Consider the following 21031-nt stretch of genomic DNA (forward strand, 5'->3'; position numbering starts at 1 on the left):
GGAGCGGCCACCTAAAGCCGGAACCAGCCAAGGTGGAGGTGATCAGAGACTGGCCTGATCCCCATGCCAAAAAGCAGGTCCAAGCTTTATTGGGTTGGCAGGATACTATCGAAGGTTTGTGCCCCACTTTAGCGCCATAGCCACCCCCATCACTGAGCTATGCAAGAAGGGGAAGCCAGACAAGATGGTCTGGACCGAGCAGTGCCAGGAGGCTTTCCGGGCGCTGAAGGAGGCTCTGGTCAGGAGCCCAGTTCTGGCAAACACAGACTTTGACAAGCCCTTTATGGTGTTCACCGACACCTCAGACACGGGACTGGGGGTGGTGTTAATGCAGGAGGATGAAAAGGGGGAGAGACACCCCATCATGTACCTGAACAAGAAGTTGCTACCCCGGGAGCAACACTATGTGGCCATCGAGAAGGAATGCCTGGCCATGGTGTGAGCCCTCAAGAAACTAGAGCCCTATCTCTTCGGGCAACACTTCACCCTGTACACCGACACTCTCCCCTGACCTGGCTGCACCAGATGAAAGGAGCCAATGCCAAACTCCTGAGGTGAAGCCTGCTCCTGCAGGATTATGACATGGACGTGATCCACGTGAAGGAAAGTGCCAACATGATAGCAGATGTGTTGTCCTGGAGAGGGGGTCCTGAACTTCCCCGGGTCACTGGTCAGAGTAACCCCGCTCAGTTCGGACTCGAAGGGGGAAGAGATGTGACGCAGCCGGGAAGGGGGAGTGTTGACCTGGGGATGTGGCAGGGGAGTTTCACTGGGGATGGGAGATCTGACAGCCTGTAACCTGAGCCAGGAGGGAGAGGGGAAAGTGACACCTCTGCCTGGAAAACTGGACAAAGGCTGAAGGAGAGACCCTGCTGGGGGGGTTTTTGGTCTCAGTTTGGTGCTGGGTGGTGGAACGCAGAGAACCCCAGGGCTGGTGTCTAAGCTCCCTGCCCCCCAGAAGGACTTGACTGAGGGATCCTGGTTGTACCTACAAGCTCTGTTTTAGACTGTGTTCCTATTGTCCAATAAACCTTTCATTTTACTGGCTGGCTGAGAGTCACAGTGAATGCCAGGAAGAGGGGGGCAGGCCCCGGACTCCCCCACACTCCGTGACAATATGTAACGATGGAAAAAACGCATTTATGTATCTAAATCATTGGGAAATGTATGACGCAAATAACTTTTGTGAGCAATCAACCTTAATTATGGTTCTTTGGAATGATACACATGGGCAGGAGGCTGAGACTTAAATCAAATATGGTCCTGGATGCATGGGCAATGCAAGGAAAATGGTATGAAAAGATGGTCAGACTAACCCCTAGCTGGGACACAAGGAAGGACAAAATGGCAGAAGTCTGAGTATGAACAAGATCTGTTGTGGTGATCTCTGCTTTTTCTACTACCTTTGTTGTTCTGTCAGTCTCCATACATTCGTGAAGTATGTCAACATTGAGGTGGGGGATTGCTTTTTTCTTCTACCAGCCTAAGGCTGTGAGCATGCACATTCCAGGGTGTGTTTTGTTATATGTATCTGGTTTTGTATAATTATGCTTATGAGTAGATGGATTTGGATTTTTAAGTAAACTCCTCATGTTTCTATTTGTGTGCACCAGCAGTTCAACTCAGTAAAATTCCCTAAATAGCCACCTGAGTAAAGAACCTGTTACCTGTGACTGATGCACTTTGACTGTAAGTTTAGGATGCAATGTAGCCCTAATAAACAGAGTACTTTGCCAGTAATCTTTGCCTCCTGTAACATTTTGGGGATCACCCACACCAATAGGGGGTTTTGCCACTACCCGCCTTGTAACTTGGGGTGTCAGTGCTATGCTGCTATAGTTCAGCATTCTGACACCAGTAGTTCAACCTACAAGCATAAGGTCCCACCCTGGCTTCCACCAGCCTAGTTGCTTCTTGCAAGGTGACCTCAACACTGCCTTCCAATCCAGAGTCACCTCAAATCCATCTTCCTGAGTTTTAATGACTAGACAATTAGACTTTCCCCCTGGTTCATCAACTCCGAAGGCATGAAATCTTCCTGCCACTATCAGTTCACTTTGTCTCACACACTCCATACAGCTTGCAGAGAGACCTGCTTGAGGTAAAAATAAATAGTGTATTTAATAGAAAAATCCTAGATTCTTTAAGATGAAATAGTACAAAGAAGCAAACATATACAATTTACACAGAAAACAAAACAAAGACGTAATCTCAGGCTTTACACTTCTATATAAGCTAAATTCCCTTAGCTAATACAAGTTACCTATTACCTCTGAATAGTTTCCCAGCATTCCTGAATTGTTTTTCAAAACTGGAAGTTTTCATTAAAAAAGTTGATTTCTAAGTTTTCTGTTTATCAAAAAACAAGATTTTTTTCAGTGAATGAAAAAAATGCGATAACTGTTTTGACATTGATTGATAAAACAAATTGGAAAAATAATAACCAAAAAAATTCAGTTTTTAAAAAACAAAAATAAAGCTGTATCCATTTTGAATACTCAAAAACAATCTTGAAAAGTTTTTTTTGTTTTTGAACCAGTTGTTAGACCAAAAGTTTGAATATTTCAGGTAAGCACCCTATCTCTGGGAACCCAACGTAACCAAACTGAATCTTTGAGGTTTGTCCTTCACTATTACAGTTGGAGACTGATGCTTGTCAGCTTTACCTGGGACTAACATAATCTGGGTACAGAGTAGCAGCCGTGTTAGTCTGTATCCGTAAAAAGAATAGAAGTACTTTTGGCACCTTAGAGACTAACAAATTTATAAGAGCATAAGCTTTCATGAGCTACACTCGATGACGTAAGCTGTAGCTCACGAAAGCTTATGCTCTAATAAATTGGTTAGTCTCTAAGGTGCCACAAGTACTCCTTTTCTTTTTACATAATCTGGGTAATTTATGGTAGAGCAAATTGCAATATATGTCTTTGCAACTATATGAGAAGGAGTATCCTTTTGAGAGACATATTTCAGAGAAGACACTCTTACATGCACTCGATGCTAAATCAGAACCGATTAATGCACATTATACGGAGGATGAGGGAAAAGATTATGAAAATACACCAGAAAACATATCTACATAGGAAGTCTAATGTAATGAGCTGTCAATAAGACATTACTTCTAATAATATAAATGCAGAAAGACTAATAGCCTTTATTGATTTTGGACACATTAAACCAACAGATTCACTATTCATATCAATATAAGATACTGTAAATTAACCAAAATATAGCCAATAGATTGCAGAGTTTAATGTGGGCATTTTAAATAACTAACGGAATCACTGTAAAATCTGTTGATACAATAAGCAGTAAGGAATCCTACACAATGTTATGGTGCATCAAATTACAGTTTCACAGTTACCTTGTAAATTTATTTTTGTAGAACATCAGCAACTGATCTTTGACACTATCCTTGATATTATTCTACTTGTCCCAACAGTATCCTGAGTGAGATTATTTCCATTTTCTCCTTATTTCTGCTGCATGTGTGCACATCAAAATAACTTATTTAAATATAAATAATTTAATCATTTATCAGATATACAGTCAGAGTCATCTCATGATCTTATTTAAAGTCAGCAGTAGAAAGCACCTTGATCTGAATCCAATCCAATGTATCTTTATGTAGCTGCATCTATCACAGATGAAAAGAGTGGAAGACAGGTCAAAAATGTAAGCAACTTTCCAGCCACATGTTATATTTAAACAGATACATGAGATCATAATAGGGGCCATGAGTTTAAACAGCTTCCAAGCCTCTTTTCTCCCCATAGCTCACGTGTTACTGCCACTAACATCCACCAAGTTCTTCTTAAAATCATCATGGACCCAAATCCTGCCAGTCCTTCTGCATGAAGTTGCTTGCTGGACTGGGGCCTAAGTTTTAAACTGAAACTATTCCAATAAAGGAAATGAAAAGAGGACATAAATTCCATTTAGACTTAGGCCTCTCTTTGGATCTATGCTTCTAGTTGGATTTAGGGCCAGATTCGTTGGACCAGCTGAGGTGGTCTGAGAAGATTGGGGCAAAGGTAGAATGAATTGCTAGGCAGCTGGTTAGGCCACCTTTAAATTCCCTCTGTGATACCAGAACAGTGCAAAGGGGCCACACTGGAGCTGAGAACTGGGCCCTGCGGGTGGGGGTCGTTGGAGTTTAGGTGGGAGATCTTGCAGAGCAGGAGGCACCCCTTATGCAGAATGAGGGGGCTCGGTAAACATTAATCATCGAGTTACATCAATAGTAAATCATTCTGATTTATTATTTTTGGAGAGCAGTAAGTTATACTAGAAATCATTATGGGATTCATTCATAGACTTAGACTTCAAGGTCAGAAGGTACCACCATGATCATCTAGCCTGACCTCCTGCATATTGCAGGTCACAGAACCTCGCCAATCCCCTCTTGTAATAGACCCATAATCTCTGGCTGAGCTACTGACATCCTCAAATCATGATTTAAAGATTTCAAGTTACAGAGAATCCACCATTTACACTAGTTTAAACCTGTAAGTGACCCATGCCACATATTGCAGAGGAAGGCAAAACAAAACAAAACAAAACAAAAAACCCACCCATGGTCTCTGCCAATCTGACCCGGGGGAAATTACTTCCTGGCCCAAAATATGGTGATCAGTTAGACCCCGGGTATGTGGGCAAGACCTACCAGCCAGAGACCTGGGAAAGAATTCTCTGTAGTAGCTCAGAGCCCTCCCCATACAGTGTTCTATCACCAGCCATTGGAGATATTTGCTGCTAGCAGTTCCAGATTGGCTACATGCCATTGCATGCAGTCTCATCAGACCATCCCCTCAATAAATTTATTAAGCTCAGTTTTGAAGCCCGTTAGGTTTTTCACCCCCACTACATTCTTTAAAAAGTCTTTAGAAATTGATAGCCCTCTTCACCCAACATTTGCAAGAAATGGGCTTTTGTAATTATACTTCACATCTATCTTCTTTGGCAATGTCTAGCTATAAATATCAGATTAAGAGTAGTTTTCCTCAGCTTCTTCCATTTCCTGCCCATCATCCTTCCTCATTCTTGTTCACCCCACACCATCCTGGGGTGAATCACTTCCCATGGTTGTCCCTGCTGCACAATCCCTTGCAAATAAATACCCCAACAAAAATTCTACTGAAATTAAAATCCAATAATTTGAAACGTACTCAATATAGCTGTCAAGCTATTAATCGTACTGTGAAACAATAATAGAATACCATTTATTTAAATATTTTGGATGTTTTCTACATTTTCAAATATACTGATTTCAATTATAACACACAATACAAAGTGTGCAGTACTCACTTTGTATTTACTTTTTTACAAATATTTGCACTCTAAAAACCAAAAGAAATAGTATTTTTCAATTCACAGATAAAAATATTCAAAAATAAAACAACGTAAAACATAAGTCCACTTAGTCTTACTTCTTGTTCAGCCAATTGCTCAGACAAACAAGTCTGTTTACATTTACCAGAGATAATGCTGCCTGCTTCTTGTTTACAGTGGCACCTGAAAGTGAGAACAGGCATTCACATAGCACTGTCATAGCCAGCATCGCAAGATATTTATGTACCAGATTTATATGTCTCTTGATGCTTCAACCACCATTCCAGAGGACACGTGTTCATGCTGATTACAGGTTCTGTTTGATAACAATCCAAAGCAGTGCAGACTGATGCATGTTCATTTTAATCATCTGAGCTAGATGCCACCAACAGAAGGTTGATTTTCTTTTTTGGTGGTTCGGATTCTGTAGTTTCCACTTTACAGTGTTGCTCTTTTAAGACTTCTGAAAGCATGCTCCACACCTTGTCCCTCTCAGATTTTGGAAGGCACTTCAGATTCTTAAACTTTGGGTCGAGTGCTGTAGCTATCTTTAGAAATCTCACATTGGTACCTTCTTTGAGTTTTGTCAAATTTGCAGTGAAAGTGTTCTTAAAATGAGCATGTGCTGGGTCATCAACTGAGACTGCTATCACATAAAATATATGGCAGAATGCAGGTAAAACAGAACAAGAGACGTACAATTCTCCCCCCATCCAAAAATACTTAATAAATTTCAATTGATATTCTATTGTTTAACAGGGCAATTAATCACAATTAATGTTTTTTAATCATGATGTTTTGAGTTAATTGTGATTAATTTTTTCATGTTAATTGCATGAGTTAACTGCGATTACTCAACAGCTCTAATGATAATCAGTAAATTACCAATAGTAGAACAATCTTTATCTTTGATCATTATTGTTGCTGATTAAAAAGCATACACTTCTGTTCCTCTCACCAAGAGGTTAATCTTTACATTCCTCTTGCTGTGTGAGAGAGGCTGAAAAAGAGGTAATAGTACACTGTGCCTGATTCCACTTCTCTGGCTGTGTGTAGTTATATATACCCATACAAAGAGTGTGAAATGCTAATAAATCAAAATGGAGATGATTTACAATCATTTTGCACTGATGTCAATGATTACACAATTACGCAGTGGAGAAAAAGCATCTAAAATCTCTCTTCATATTTCAGGACATTTATTTAATCTCTAAACACAATTTTGCTTTAAATAAACAAAGCTGTTGGGAAAGCCACTGGTCCTGCTGGCTGCCTGGAGCTGGGAAAAGCTACTATTTCTGCCATACTGTGTTTACACCTAGAAATCAAAAGAGGATCAAAGCTTGGATAAGAAACAGAATCTTTTGATGTTCATATTCATTAATCATTATATTAAATACCACAAAGCTGAAACTCTCTGTAGAAACTGACAAGCCAGGCTTTATTCACCATTAAAAATGAATTGAGAAGGTTAAGCCATTTAAAAGTAATGGACCAGATTCACCAGTGCGCTCTACTTGCTTTGGGTGCTCCAGCAAAGTAAAGCATCTGTAAACCTGGCTAACTCATTGACTTTAATGAAGAGCTTATACCAAGTCTCTTTTTCTCCCAGAGAAGGACAAGACAGAAACAGAACTGTTCTATCCAGCCTTCATGGGGGTGCATGTGACACCCATGAAAAGAATCAAAAAGTCATGGAGTTTAAGGTCAGAAGACAACACCAGATCATGTAGGCTGGCCTCTATCTATCACCACCGCCACCCAGCATAAGTACACTGAATCCAACACACAAAAATAGACCAAAGTATTACATCCCATATGAGATTAGACTATTATGTGCCACTGGCAGAGAATAGGAAGGACCAAGGTGCAGCAGTGCCCCGAAAGGTTAATTTGCACAATACTACTAGGCTTTCAACAGTATCTAGCAAACCTCATTATATCCATAGGGGTAAGATCAGCCAATGAAATTTTTGTTATAATCTTGCATTTGTAACCTAACGACCTATGAGGGAATTTCTTTGAATCAGGCAGAACTGGAGTTCTCTCCAGCTTGCTTTTGATGTTTCATTTAAAGCCAGGTAAATTCATCTCTTACCTTTAATAACGTTTACTCACCTCCATCCTCTAACAATAGCATCGCTGCCATTGCAACACAGATCTCTAATTGGCACTGTGGATCTTTACTGACTATTTTGCACTTGATTCATATGTAATGCAAGTGTTCAAAAATCATTAGTCAGGCTCACCAAAAAAAAAAAATCATGATATTGGATTTAAAATCCTGAGATTAAACAAAATAATAAATGTGGAATTCTTTTCATACTTGCCTTCTGATTTCTTAGGGTTCATTTGCTAGGTTTGCAAGATTTTCTGCAAAACCATGAAGGATTTAAACTTTTTTAGAAAATTGAAAACACATTCTCATGTAATTTCTTGATTCTAACTGCTAGGGCTTTATGAACCCAGTCTTCCACTCCCATGCCCCCCACCCCCACAAGTATCACAATACCCATGATAAGAATCAACAGTTGGGAACACATTATCATCAGTGGAATTGCCCAGTTATGTAGTGATGAGATTCTCACATGAGGCTTTCTACATATCATGCCCATTAGCTTGCAAGAGCCCTGTGTTCCAGCAGAGGTGCTATTTTTATTGGGGGTGGGGGAAGCAATTTTTACCATGAGCCCAGGGGCTACTTAGGCATCTGAAAATTCTAAATTCTAATTCCTACATAAAAAATATAGACAAACACCAACTAAAGCCATATTTTAAGTTTATATGTAAATTTAGAACAATCGGGATAATTCAGCACGATATTCCCAATCCCAAACCTTGAAGTATCAGTTTTGGAGCCTTAACACAGACATCAGAAACACAAGTTTGATATTTTGTACACTATCTCTAGTAGAGAGAGAAAAAGTAAGCAGATTTTATTTAACAGACATACACTGAGTTACTGCCATTATCTACTCCATTTTAGTCAATTGTTTTTTACTCCACGAAAAACATTTAATTTTAACATACATGATTATGTTTTTTTTCTCTTTTATTAAGAACAGGAATTTATTTTTCTAATTATTTTGGCATTTATGTTTATCAATCACAATGATATACGTGACTCACTAACATTTGACTTCATCATTGCTATTAGTATCAGACTTGGAACTGCATATGTTTTCAATTAATTTTAAGTTATTTTATAGATATAACTAAAAATACAACTTGAAAATAAGTGACCTTCATCTGTATAATGTCTAAAGTTATTTTTTTTTAGCTATTTGTTTTACACTGGCACTGCTTAGCTGAGTAAAAGCTAAATTCAAATTCTAAAAGGATACTCTTATTTAATTGTACCACTTTAAATAATGAATGACGGAGCACAATATGGTAATAAAAGTAATAATGATACTCACTCCAGCCAGGACAGGTTAGGCATTTTAGCACTCACTACTCAAAGAATTAAATTTAAGCATGAGAGAAATAAAATTATGAAATGCATACAACAGTCAAAAACCTAAAATAACAGCACTGTAATCCTAAACAAATTTTGAAAGAATAAAATTACAGAGAACATATGTGCATTGGACATTTCGACAGGAAGTACCAAGTAGTAACAACAACAATAATACAAGTGAGTGTGTGTGTGCGCGTGAGAGAGAGAGTGTATGCATGATGTGTGTGGGAAACTCTGTATGTGCCTGAATTAGTGTCAGTGCACTAAGAAAAGGAGTACTTGTGGCACCTTAGAAACTAACAAATTTATTAGAGCATAGCTCACGAAAGCTTATGCTCTAATAAATTTGTTAGTCTCTAAGGTGCCACAAGTACTCCTTTTCTTTTTGCGAATACAGACTAACACGGCTGCTACTCTGAAACCTGTCAGTGCACTGTCTCTTTAAGATGAGTACTCAGGAGCCTGAAGGCTTGTTCAGTATAGCAGCAGCCACAACTCCCATTTCTGAAGCAGAAGCACTAGCACAGACAGGCTTCTTGTCCCCACACCCTAGCTCAATGGAGACTGGGATACTTGGGAGGGAAGGAGGAGGATTTCCTGACATCAGCCCCTGCTCAGCTCTGGGCAGCAGATCAGGAAGCTCCCAGTCCCAAGCAGCTTGGCCAGGGACAGCTCCATGATAGGGAGTGCGGGGCCAGTGCTGTGGCTGCAGATGGCCGTGGAGCAGAAAAGGGCAAGGGGGAGAGGGAGGGGCAGCATCTTCCCTCCTGCTGCAGACTTCACCCAAAGGTGGTATGAAACCTGGGAGGGGACGAGACAGGTGCCCTCCCTCAACCTCCCTAAATGGCATCCCTGTGTTCAAGGGTACATAGGCCTTCACCTAAGAGGAGTGAGACTGTGTTGCTCCATTTTCCTTGGTCTTCCCATTTGAACAAGAACACTTTCTCCTAACTATAACCAAAGAAGGAGGCAGTGACACTTGACAAATTTATAATAAATGTCTCTTCTGAAAATACTTCCACTTTGATCCAGAAAAAAACAACCACCCCTGAATATATTGATAATACAGCCTGGGTTCCAATATCATTTGATGTGGGAGTGAAGAACTTGTGTCCTACACTGTAAATTGGGATTTTATATAAACTACTTTTCATTTGGTGCAGTCTTGTCCAATAAAGAGCTAATAAATAAATAAGTTCACCATAGTACTTTAAAAGCCTCTGAGATTAGTCATCTCTGTCTGGGACGCCCAATCCTGAGATGGAGTGACTCCACCAAACACAGGAAAGTTATCCCCATTTTCCCAATATGGTGGTAGAATTTCAGGACTGGGTTCATGAGAGCCTGCCCAGGCACACAAATGAAAGTTCCACAAATGGAATTCATGCAGCATATGCAACTGAGATCTGTAACATGGATCAGAGAGAAGAATGCTGTCCATAATTAGACCACTTTTGAAGATACTTATAAGCTCCTCAGCAAGGAAACTACAGGAGGAGAGTCTGCAGTTGTTATAAGATCTAAGACTTCCTTCTCAGCACCACAGGAGGGAACCTTAGTCCTGAATAGTTTATATATTCCTAACTTTCTTTTTAAGTGCGGTACAATCTGACCCCCTTTCCTCCCACATTATGCAAAGTAGCTCATTACCTTAAGTCAGGGATCATAAAGGATGAGCCTACAAATAACCTTAAAGTTCTAACACCATCTTTAAATATGACAATTTAGTCCAATTACCTCCACCTACCTAACTTTCAACTATAGTCCACACACTCTCCACTACTGACCTCTCAACTTGTTGACCCCACTGGTAAATTCCTTGAGACAAAGACTCTGTTCTCTATATGTAAAGTGCCAGGCACAGCTACGAAGCTATATACATTTATATTAATAGACAAAGGATGGAGATGGCCTCCCCCATCCTCAGCGTATGGGCCAGAGACAACAGTTACACATTATCCCCCACACATGACTCACCCAAGACCCATCCACCACCTGTTTATGGGCTGGGAAGCCCACTCAACCCTAAGCAGTCTCCTAATTGGGAAGCCAGCGGCCAGGGCAACTTCACCCTAGACAAATAGATCACAGATCACCGTTTTTAGACAAATATATATGCCCCTACAAAGAAAGTCATGCTTTACATTCCCTTGTAACTGATACAGATTGGGTGTAGGTTATATCTTTGTACAATAAGATACCATCTTATTGTGATTCATATACACAACATATAAGAAAATGTAATTTATGCGCCAATCGATAGGATTTGTAATGGAGTGATAATTAAAAGAAATAGGACAGAGTTAAGGTTGGTACTTCCTGAAATCCTAACATTTGCTGTATGTTTTTCCCTCATTTACAAATGTTATATCTAATCTGAATTTCCAAGTTTCCAAACATGTCAATAGCATTCTAATTATTTTTTTAAGAAAGCCTATTACTTATCCATTTAGAACCTTCAATCAATCTTAAAACGGGAAGAGAGTTTGTTTTTAAGAAATCTGTGAAATTTTTTCAACAAGATGCCATTTTTATTTATTGTACTCTGGGCAAGATCATTCTGTGCTTCTATTCCTTCTATTCCAATATAAATGACAGACAAAAGGGAGATATAATTATATACATAAGTTTTAGTAAATTAAACTAAAGTAAAGCAAATAAGAGGTGTTGGTTTCCAGCACGCAGTCTATCGCAGAGCAAAGCAAACTATTATTGTTTTCATGTTTTTAATGCATGCTTTAGAAATGTCTTCAAAGGTGTCATTAGCTTTTGATCTAAACTCAAAGCATGAAAAACTGAATCATTATAGGATGCTACTTTTAGTATTGAAGAGTCAGTAGTACAATAGGATATTCTGTTGCCAAATTAGGCCGCACATTCGTTAACTTAATTAGGAACATAACAGCAAAAGCTTAGCTTGATGAAACAAATGTTTAGCAGAGGAGAAAAGAAGTGAAATCCTTCCTAGAAGTCTAGAAACAAAGCATATTATTTTGTTTATGGAAGTCAGGAAAATTTTCTTAAAGGAGGATATTCCCCTGGGCTTAGCAGCAGCAATAGATAACCTACCTCCCGACCACAGAGCTGTAATTCAATGCGTGATACACATGTCTGGTTGGATTAAGATAGGACTCACTCAGCCATCTTTCTCTATTAAGAACACTGAATACAAATGAATTAATTCGCACATTCCAATGAATGTATGCCATTTATCAGTAAAAGACCCAAGTGATAATCAAATTGTTTAAGAGTTAATTGAAAGCAGAAACCTTGAATGCAAACAACACAAACTCAACTTGGCTTTTTGGACATCTACTTTCTGAGTGTTTGCAGAAGACTCTGCCTCCCAATAGCAAGCTGGAGAAGAATCAGAAGAAGAAAAGCAAACATTAAAATAGATTTCCTTATAGGCTGTGGCTATTCTAGGACTTAGTTGCTAAAATGACCCACCACTGCTACCAGTAATGTAGGCAGGACACCAGGTGGCCACATGTAGGGTGACCAGATGTCCTGTTTTTAAAGGGACAGTCCTGTTTTTTGGGACTTTTTCTTAAATAGGCGCCTATTACCTCCCACTCCCGTCCTGTTTTTTCACAGTTGCTATCTGGTAACCCTAGCCACACATGTTTCAAATACAGTACTGTTGAACCTTGCTCAGCAGAGGTCTAACATGACAGGGTTTAAAGGACTCTAACACTGAAAGAGGATAGCTTTGTACGAAGTAGCACACTAGGATTATTGGATCATACTTTTGTAATGATTTCCTTTTATTTTTATATTCAAAAACCAAAGGGAGTCAACAACGGACAGCTTGTTACTTGGCTTTAGAGACATTTGTGGTGACCACCTCCCTCCTACTTTGAGTTGGGTGTATGTTGTTTAGGACTGAACATAGTTAAACATTTGTTTTCAAAGACTGAAACAGCATTTAAATAGTCACACAGAATAAACCACATCTTAGATACAGCAAGAATGAACTATGCTATGTTTGCAAAAGACATTTGGATACAAGAGTCAAACAGAAAAAACAAGCACTGTGCTGAACATGTAGTTGTTTTTTTCTCCCCCTGTTGTCACTGTTAGGGTGCTGAGGACTGTAATTGCGGGTGGGGGGAAGCAGCAATAAAAGGAAGAGAGAGAGAGAGAGAGAAATTTGGCCAGAGCTTTAAGACACCATTATGTTCAAAACGTGGCACCAACCTCTGAAGGTAGCTGAATAGCCATGCTCTTCAAAGATTGATGGCTACTCTGTGTTCTCTGCTGCTGAAAGTAATGGTGAGTAGTTTGGCACAACTCCAGCTGAAAGCAGCGATGAGGTGCGAATGCTCCTTAAAGCCTTTTTCTTTGCTCTTGACAAGCAAGGCTAGAACTCTGTGTAACCCCTCTCTTGCTGGAGGGTTCCCAATTAGTATGGAGACTCAACCAAATGAACAATAGGGGTCATGGATCAGGGATGAGAGTTCACCCTTAAAATCAGTAATCACCAGAGGAAGCAACTGCCAGAGAGGGTTTTTATTTTAAAAATTCCCTAGCAAGCCCAGCCAAAAAACATCCACAGATACAACAAACATTAGTTTTGAAAGATGACCTAGGTGTTGATGAGTTAAAAATAAGAATTTAATGGCAGTGCTGTTTTTACAAGGTTACATGCCTCAGTAGCAATTCACATGCACAGGCCCTTTAAGAGGCATTGGCGTCAGTACACAACATTGGTTGGAGCATGCATCATTTTTAAAGTGGCTAGAGCAGTTGGGCTATAATAATCACTGAACAACTAACATAACATAAATTGCATGGTTGCCTTAACTGAGATGATGTTAGTTTTGTGGTGCTTGTTGCCAGCATGCGGTGCTAAAGACCGTGCAGTTGAGGGATCCCAGTGTAACGGAGGTGTTTGGATTTCCTTTGGAAAATATGAAACAGCTATAATTCCTCCCCCCCTCCACTCCCCCCAGGACCACAGCAGCTAAAGAGTGGCTGCTGCATCTTTCAGTGTTTCAGCTCTACTGAGACAAAATGCCTGTGTATTCACACGGGTAGTATCATAGGAAGAACTGTGGCCATAATCCTTTAAGCATCTTTATGGGCTTGCTTAATAAACAAGTAATTTGTCCCACTGAAGCCAAAGGGACTATTTATATGCTTAAAGACAAGCATCTATGTAAAGTATATTACTTTCACCCTCTCATAATTCAAATAGCCAAAGGGATTTGGCTGAACATTTTAAATAAATAATAAGGCATACCTCTGGGCTGACACCAAGCATGGAAAATGTAAGCCAAAAAAGAATACTTTTTCAGGGAAGTGAGAAGGAATCTATCAACATTTAAACCAGGGGGCTATAAGGAAAGCTCAAGTGTAACTTCAGCTGCCAAGCATTTGCTATAAACACAGGCCAGCAAAGGCATACTTCTTTACGTTGACCCAACATTAGGTCAATCCTACCCCCTTGCCAGGGCATTACTTATAGCAGTTCCTACCTGTATGTTCAGACTGAAAAGCTAGTCATTCAGAGTTTAGGCAGAGAGGAAATTTGACAAGAGCATGGCCTAAATGGATAAAAATGGTCCCAGCTAGCTAGCCCTTTGTCTGAACAGTCCTAATCCATGGGTTCTAAACCTCACATCTTCTCTCTACAATTACATCTTTCTCTCAAAAGCCCATGGACTCTGACAGTACTCATCCGAGCTCTAAGAAATACAGTAGCTCAGTGCTTCCCACATTAAAAGTATTTACCTTGCAAGAGTGGTGTAGCTTTAACTAGCTAGTGTTTGGAACATGCTTTGATATCCTCCGACGAAAGGCACTACAGCAATGCTAACCATTATTGTTATTACATTAGGATAAGAAGTTCTCCTGCTGCTATTAGTCTCTTTACTGTAAAAAAATATATAAAGAAGGATTATAAATGTATGCAACATCAGAGCAGGAGCTGCTACAACCTTAGGCTCAGTAATTTCTGGACAGCAAGGGAGTTTTAAAAGGACTGGCACTTTAAAAGGCCCCAGAGAGGAAAGTTTCTTGGAAAACATGTTGTAGACAAGAAACAGACAGACCCAAATCTATAGTGTGACTTCTGTATTGTAAGGGTTACTTTTAGATTCCTAGCCACTCAGTGAAAACCACAAACCCCAGGTTCAGAGTAGCAGCCGTGTTAGTCTGTATCCGCAAAAAGAACAGGAGTACTTGTGGCACCTTAGGGACAAACAAATTTATTAGAGCATAAGCTTTTGTGGGCTACAGCCCACTTCATCGGATGCATAGAATGGACCATATAATAAGAAGATATACATATATACATATAGAGAAGGTGGAAGTTGCCATAGGCACCTAAGAATGGGATCCACAAAAGCCAGCATGCTAGGAAAGGAGCCAATAGGAAATGTTGAGAAGAGGGGTGTGTCTTAGGCATGGAAAACTGGGCTGGAGGGGAGGTGCCTATCTCTGCTTGCAATCCACAGCAGGGAACCCTCTCCTGGAGACAGGCGCCTAAGCCATTATTTGCAAGAATGGTGGCAGCGCACACCTAACTCCACACAAAACAGAGGAGGAGGAGACTCCCTTGTAACATGGAGCCCAGCGATTAGGAAGTTTACCAAGGATGTGGGAGAATGCAATTTAGTTTGCCCCACTGGTTGACATGGTAAAGGGATCTGAACACAGATGCCACCTTTCAGGTGCCCTAGTCAGTGGACTCTGCAATAGTCTGATGTGAGACTGTCTCAATCTCTCCAGTTCAACCTGTTTTTCTGTGGATAAATAATTTAATAGACATTGGGTCAGAGAGCTTGAGAATGACTCTATGATCCAGTGGAGAGAGCACTCACCTGAGGCGGCTGGGGGAAACCTAAGTCCAAATCCCTTCTCCTCATCAGGCAGAGGGGGATATTGAACAGGGGTGTCCCATATCCTGCGTGAGTACCCTAACCACTAGGCTAAAGGTTAAGGGAGGCCTCATCCTTCCCCCCATCCCTCCCCAGCCATTGTGTGGGGAGTTAGGCATGCTTTTAGAATACCTACAGGATCAGGTCCCACAGGCAAGGTCGTTGGGGGGAAACCCACCTGCACCTGTTTTGAAGATTGCACTGGGGCTCAGGCATGAGATAGACGCTCAGGGACCTACACTGAGGCATTGTGAATATGCAGAAATTTAGGCATTTATAGGACTTTTATGGAGAAACTTTAGGCACTGAAGGATTTTAGACATCTCCAAAGTTAGGCAGCCGGTGAGAAGCACTTTTTGAGGATCATAGTGATACCTAAATTTGGGACACAGGCATCAAAAATGGATGTCCTTTTGTGTATCTTGGCAAAATTCCTCAGATCTTTGTCAGTACTGCCCACACTGCAATAGGTGCTGTCTAAACATAAATGAAGGCATGATCCTCCCCCAACAAGCTCACATTCTAAAGTGATTTCCTATGTGATATTTAAGTAGTGAGATTAGACAAGGAAGTGAGAGTTATGGAGGTTTAAGTGCCTTGTTTCTTTATTTTATGTGCAATACTTGTATGAAATATTTTTTTGTTTAACTTAAAAATAAAGGGCTTGCCCTCTGTTGGTGCAAAATGATATTTCACTCTCCAGTGTGATGGTGATTCTTACATGTTTTTAGAAATTAGTCCTGTCTAGAAAAATATCAGTCTGATCTGGCCATAGAGTTACAATGGCAGCATAAGGGGCAGCTGGGTCTAGTGACTGAACACCTATAGCTCCCGAGGTCTAATTCTGGCTTACTCTGTATGGACACTGTGTGACCTTGGGCAAGTTCCTTAAAAAGACGTCAGGCCAACTTAGGTCCACAATTTAGGTTTTGTAAAAACACAGATTACAAAAGCTTAGAAATGTCACCTTTTTGGTTTTTTTAAATTCCAATGCAAAGAGTTCTCTGTTTGGACTTAAAGATTTTTCTACAACCTCAATATTGCAGCATTACACTAGTGACTAAGAATTTTAAAGCAAAACTGATTATACATAAAAGTGTTAAGCTGTAAAACAGTGTTGATTCTGAGAGTTTCTGAGTAGCTATAAGTACTAAGTACTCATTACAATTCAAGGAATGCTATGTTTTAATTAGCTATATAGTATGAAACAATTACAGTTCAAGAGCTAGACTCTGCCCTCTACTGAGTGTTTTTCACTTTTGCCAGGCTGAATAAATCTAAAATCTACCCATCAGCCAAATATGCTGGTGAATCCTAGAACATAATGAGATACAAAGTTTTAGAATTGTTAGAAGTGTGAGAGCTGATTTAAACTTTACCCCACATACCTCTAATTTTTAATATTTACCTTTGTTTCAGGATTCCTCTATTTAGTGCAGCCATTCTCTATAGCTTGTTCCTAACAGCTCTGTCATGCTGAGTGCTACCTACAATACCAGTGTACCAACCAAAGGGGAGATACACTGAGTTCCTACAACTGAGCTGAGAGTTATGAAATACCCCCATTTCTCTGCCTATGTTATTGGCACCTTAGTGTATGAGTCCAAATGCTGTAGGTGATCAGGCAGTTTAAGATAACCTGTCTTGTACAGTAGAATTCAGATTGACTTGGTAGATGGTCTTTTCTTCCCATTAAAAGGAGTTACTGATTATCACCATTTTAATAGCCATGCTGTTTTCTGGGGTGCTGTGCAGCCCATCATGTCACTAGACAGACACATGGAGCTCAGAGGCACTGCTTGCACTGGGAGAGGGACTAAATCTTCTGTTTGATAAGTGGCAGTGACAAGGGCCGCTGTAAGAAGCCCAGCATGGTATCTCAATACATGTAGTTGATATAGAAGGAACAAACTACTAGCCAGGAGCAGGAAGTGCTGAAACAATTATTACCCTTTCCATATGTCATACTGCTATTGTGGGAGTTATGGGGTAGGAACTAAGGTCCTGTCATAGATTAGAAACTGACTGAGGAGCAGAAAACAAAGAGAGAATAAATGGTCAATTCTCAGCATGTCAAAAGGTTGCCAGCAGGTGCCCAAGGTTCCATACCAGGATAGGCAGTATTTAGAATATCTATGAATGATCTGACAATGAATGGCAAATGGCACAAAACTATTTAGGACAGTTGACACTGGAGAGAGATGTAAGGTGCTCCAGAGGGATCTAACAAAGCTAGGCAAGTGGACAGCACGGTAAGAGATGAAATAAAGAGTAACAAACATTGCAAAGAATCATTTGAACTGCTCATACACGTTGCTGGGCTCTAAATAAACGAACTGTTCTGGAAGAAGACTTGGCCATTACTGCAAATATGTCAATAAAAAAACCTTTTTTCAATGAACACTGATGATCAAAAATAAAAACAAAATATTAATATGCATTAGGAATAAGATAGAAATCAAGACAAAAGAATGTCATATGAATGAATGGTCCACCTCACCCTGAATAGAGTTCTGGTTATCCAATATGAAAAAAATGTTTCAGAAATAGAGAAAATCCAGAAGTGGATAACAAAGGCGTGGCAACGACTTATGTATGAGGAGAGAGTAAAAGACTGAGATAGCTTAGTTAAGAAATAAGCTCAACATGGGTATGTCTACACAGCAAAGAAAAACCTGTAGCTAGCCTGTGTCAGATGACATGGGCTTGCAGGTCTCAGACTTTAAGTGCAGAAGGGACCATCGTGATCATCTAGTGTGACCTCCTAAACATTACAGGCTACAGAATTTGACCCTCCCACTCCTGTTATAGACCCCTAACCTTTGGCTGAGTTACTGATGTCCTCAAATCATGATTTAAAGACGTAAAGTTACAGAGAATCCACCATTTACACTAGTTTAAACCTGCAAGTGACCTATGCACCCCATGCTGCAGAGGAAGGTGGAAAATCCCTGGGGCCAATCTGACCCAGGCAAAAATTCCTTCCCAATCCCAAATATGGTGATCAGTTAGACCCTGAGCATATGGGAAAGACCCACCAGCTGAACACCTGGGAAAGAATTCTCTGTAGTAACTCAGAGTCCTCCCCATCTCATGTCCCATCACAAGCCATGGGAGATATCTGCTGCTATCAGTTGCAGATCGGCCACATGCCATTGTAGGCAGTTTCAGCAGACCATCCCCTCCATAAACTTATCAAACTCAGTCTTGAAGCCAGTTAGGTTTCTTGCTCCCACTGCTCCCCTTGGAAGGGTGTTCCAGAACTTCACCCTTCTAATGGTTAGAAACCTTTGCCTAATTTCAAGCCTAACCTTATTGATGGTCATTTTATATCCATTTTTCTTGTGTCCACATTGTCGCTTAACTCCTCTCCCTCCTTGGTATTTATCTATTTAATGTATTTATAGAGAGCAGCCATATCTCCCCTCCACCTTCTTTTGGTTAGGCTAAACAAGCCACACTCATTGAATCTCCTCTCATAAGGTAGGTTTTCCATTCCTTGGATTATCCTCGTAGCTCTTCTCTGCACCTGTTCCAGTTCAAATTCATCTTTCTTAAACATGAGAGACCAGAACCGCATCCAGTATTCCAGATGAGGGCTCACCAGTGCATTGTATAACGATACTAACACTTTCCTATCTATACTGGAAATACCACACCTGATGCATCCTAGGACTGCATTAGCTTTTTCCATGGCCACATCACATTAGCAGCTCATAGTCATCCTGTGATCAACTAACACACCCATATCTTTCTCCTCTGTCTCTTCCAACTGATATATCCCCAGCTTATAGCAAAAATTCTTGTGGTTAGTCCCTAAATGCATGACTTTGCATTCTTAAATTTCATCCCATTTACATTAGTCCAGTCTTCAAGGCTGACCAGATTTTCTTGTATGATACTTTGGTTCTTTTCTGGTTTGTCAATATCTCATAGCCTTGTGTCACCTGCAAATTTTATTAACATACTCCCACTTTTTCTACCAAGGCCATGAATAAATATGTTAAATAAGATTGGTCCCAAGACCAATCCCTGAAGAACTGCACTAATACTCCCCCCTTCAGGCTGACAGCTTACCTTTCAGTATGACCTATTGTAGTAGTCTTCAGTTTAACCAGTTCCTTTCAATTCTCTTCTCCAAATTAACTAATAATTTTCCATGTGGAACTGGGTCTTACCGAAATCCAGGTAGATTAGAGCTACTGCATTTCCTTTGTCTATAAAATCAGTTATCTTCTCAAAGAAGATCAGGTTGGTTGGACATGATCTATCTTTTGTAAGGTAGTTGTATTTTATTCCAATTATTGTTTACCTCTATGTCCTTAACTACTTTCTCTTTCCAAATTTGTTCCAAAACCTTGCATTCAATTGAGGGAAAATTAACAGGCCTATAGTTTCCAAAATCTGTCTTTTTCAATTTCTTAAAATAGGCATTATATTAGCAATTCTCCAGTCATAGAGTATGATCCCTGAGTTTATATTAAACTCCTTGCTGTTGGACTTGCAATTTCATGTGCCCGTTCCTTTGATATTCTTGGATGGAGATTGTCCAGGCCCTCCGATTTAGTCCCATTAAACTGTTTGAGTTTGACTTCTATCTCAGATGTGGTAATTTCTACCTCCAGAGCTTCATTCCCATTAGCCACTCTGCCACTACCCTAAACTCTTCATTAGCCTCATTAAAAACTGAGGCAAAGTATTTGTTTAGGAGTTGGGACATACCTAGATTATCTTTAATCTTCACCCCACCCACAGTACTTAGCAGTCCCACTTTTTCTTTTATTTATACAGCTATAGAATCTTTTACTGTTGGTTTTAATTTCCTTTAAAAGGTCTAACTTATCCCTATACTTTCTGACCTCTAAGAGGTAGCTTTCCTTGCTGATCCTTCCCCTCTTCCATTCTTGGTAGGCTTTCTGCTTTCTCTTAATAACCTGTTTGAGATGTTTGCTCATCCTGCTTGGTTTGCAACCCTTCGCTATGAATATTTTCCCCCTTGCTTGAGATGCAGGCTTTAGACAGATTTTGCAACTTTGGCTTAAAGTAATTCCAAGCCTCCTCCACATTCAGATCCTTGAGTTCTTCAGTCCAGTCCACTTTCCTAACTAATTCCCTGCATTTTTTTAAGTTTGCCCTTTTGAAATCAAGGATCCTAGTTGTAGGTCTATTTTTAGTCATCCTTCCATTTAGTTTAAACTGAATTAGCTCTTTCATTCAAGTGTATACTTCTAGACTCAGATTGGAGCCTAGGCTCTAGGACCCTGTGGGGTAAGAGGGTCCCAGAGCTTAGGCTCCAATATGACCCTAGAAGGCTACGCAGCAATGAAACAGCCTCACCCCAAGCCCCATGAGCCCA

General features: G+C 40.2%; 2 long non-coding RNA genes across 2 annotated transcripts; one reads left to right on the forward strand and one right to left on the reverse strand.

The window, feature by feature from the left end:
• The first annotated feature begins 339 nt into the window (after positions 1–339).
• Positions 340–15350, forward strand: LOC122458796. The gene is made up of 3 exons (XR_006279070.1): positions 340–670; positions 10957–10961; positions 15337–15350. It is a non-coding gene; the product is annotated as an uncharacterized LOC122458796 (long non-coding RNA).
• Positions 9699–20815, reverse strand: LOC122458795. Its single transcript, XR_006279069.1, has 4 exons — positions 20515–20815; positions 18877–18881; positions 14256–14267; positions 9699–9710 (listed from the first exon to the last, which is right to left on the reverse strand). It is a non-coding gene; the product is annotated as an uncharacterized LOC122458795 (long non-coding RNA).
• Positions 20816–21031: the final 216 nt, after the last annotated feature.

The sequence above is a fragment of the Dermochelys coriacea genome, chromosome 2, assembly GCF_009764565.3.
Source record: "Dermochelys coriacea isolate rDerCor1 chromosome 2, rDerCor1.pri.v4, whole genome shotgun sequence".
NCBI lineage: Eukaryota > Metazoa > Chordata > Testudines > Dermochelyidae > Dermochelys > Dermochelys coriacea.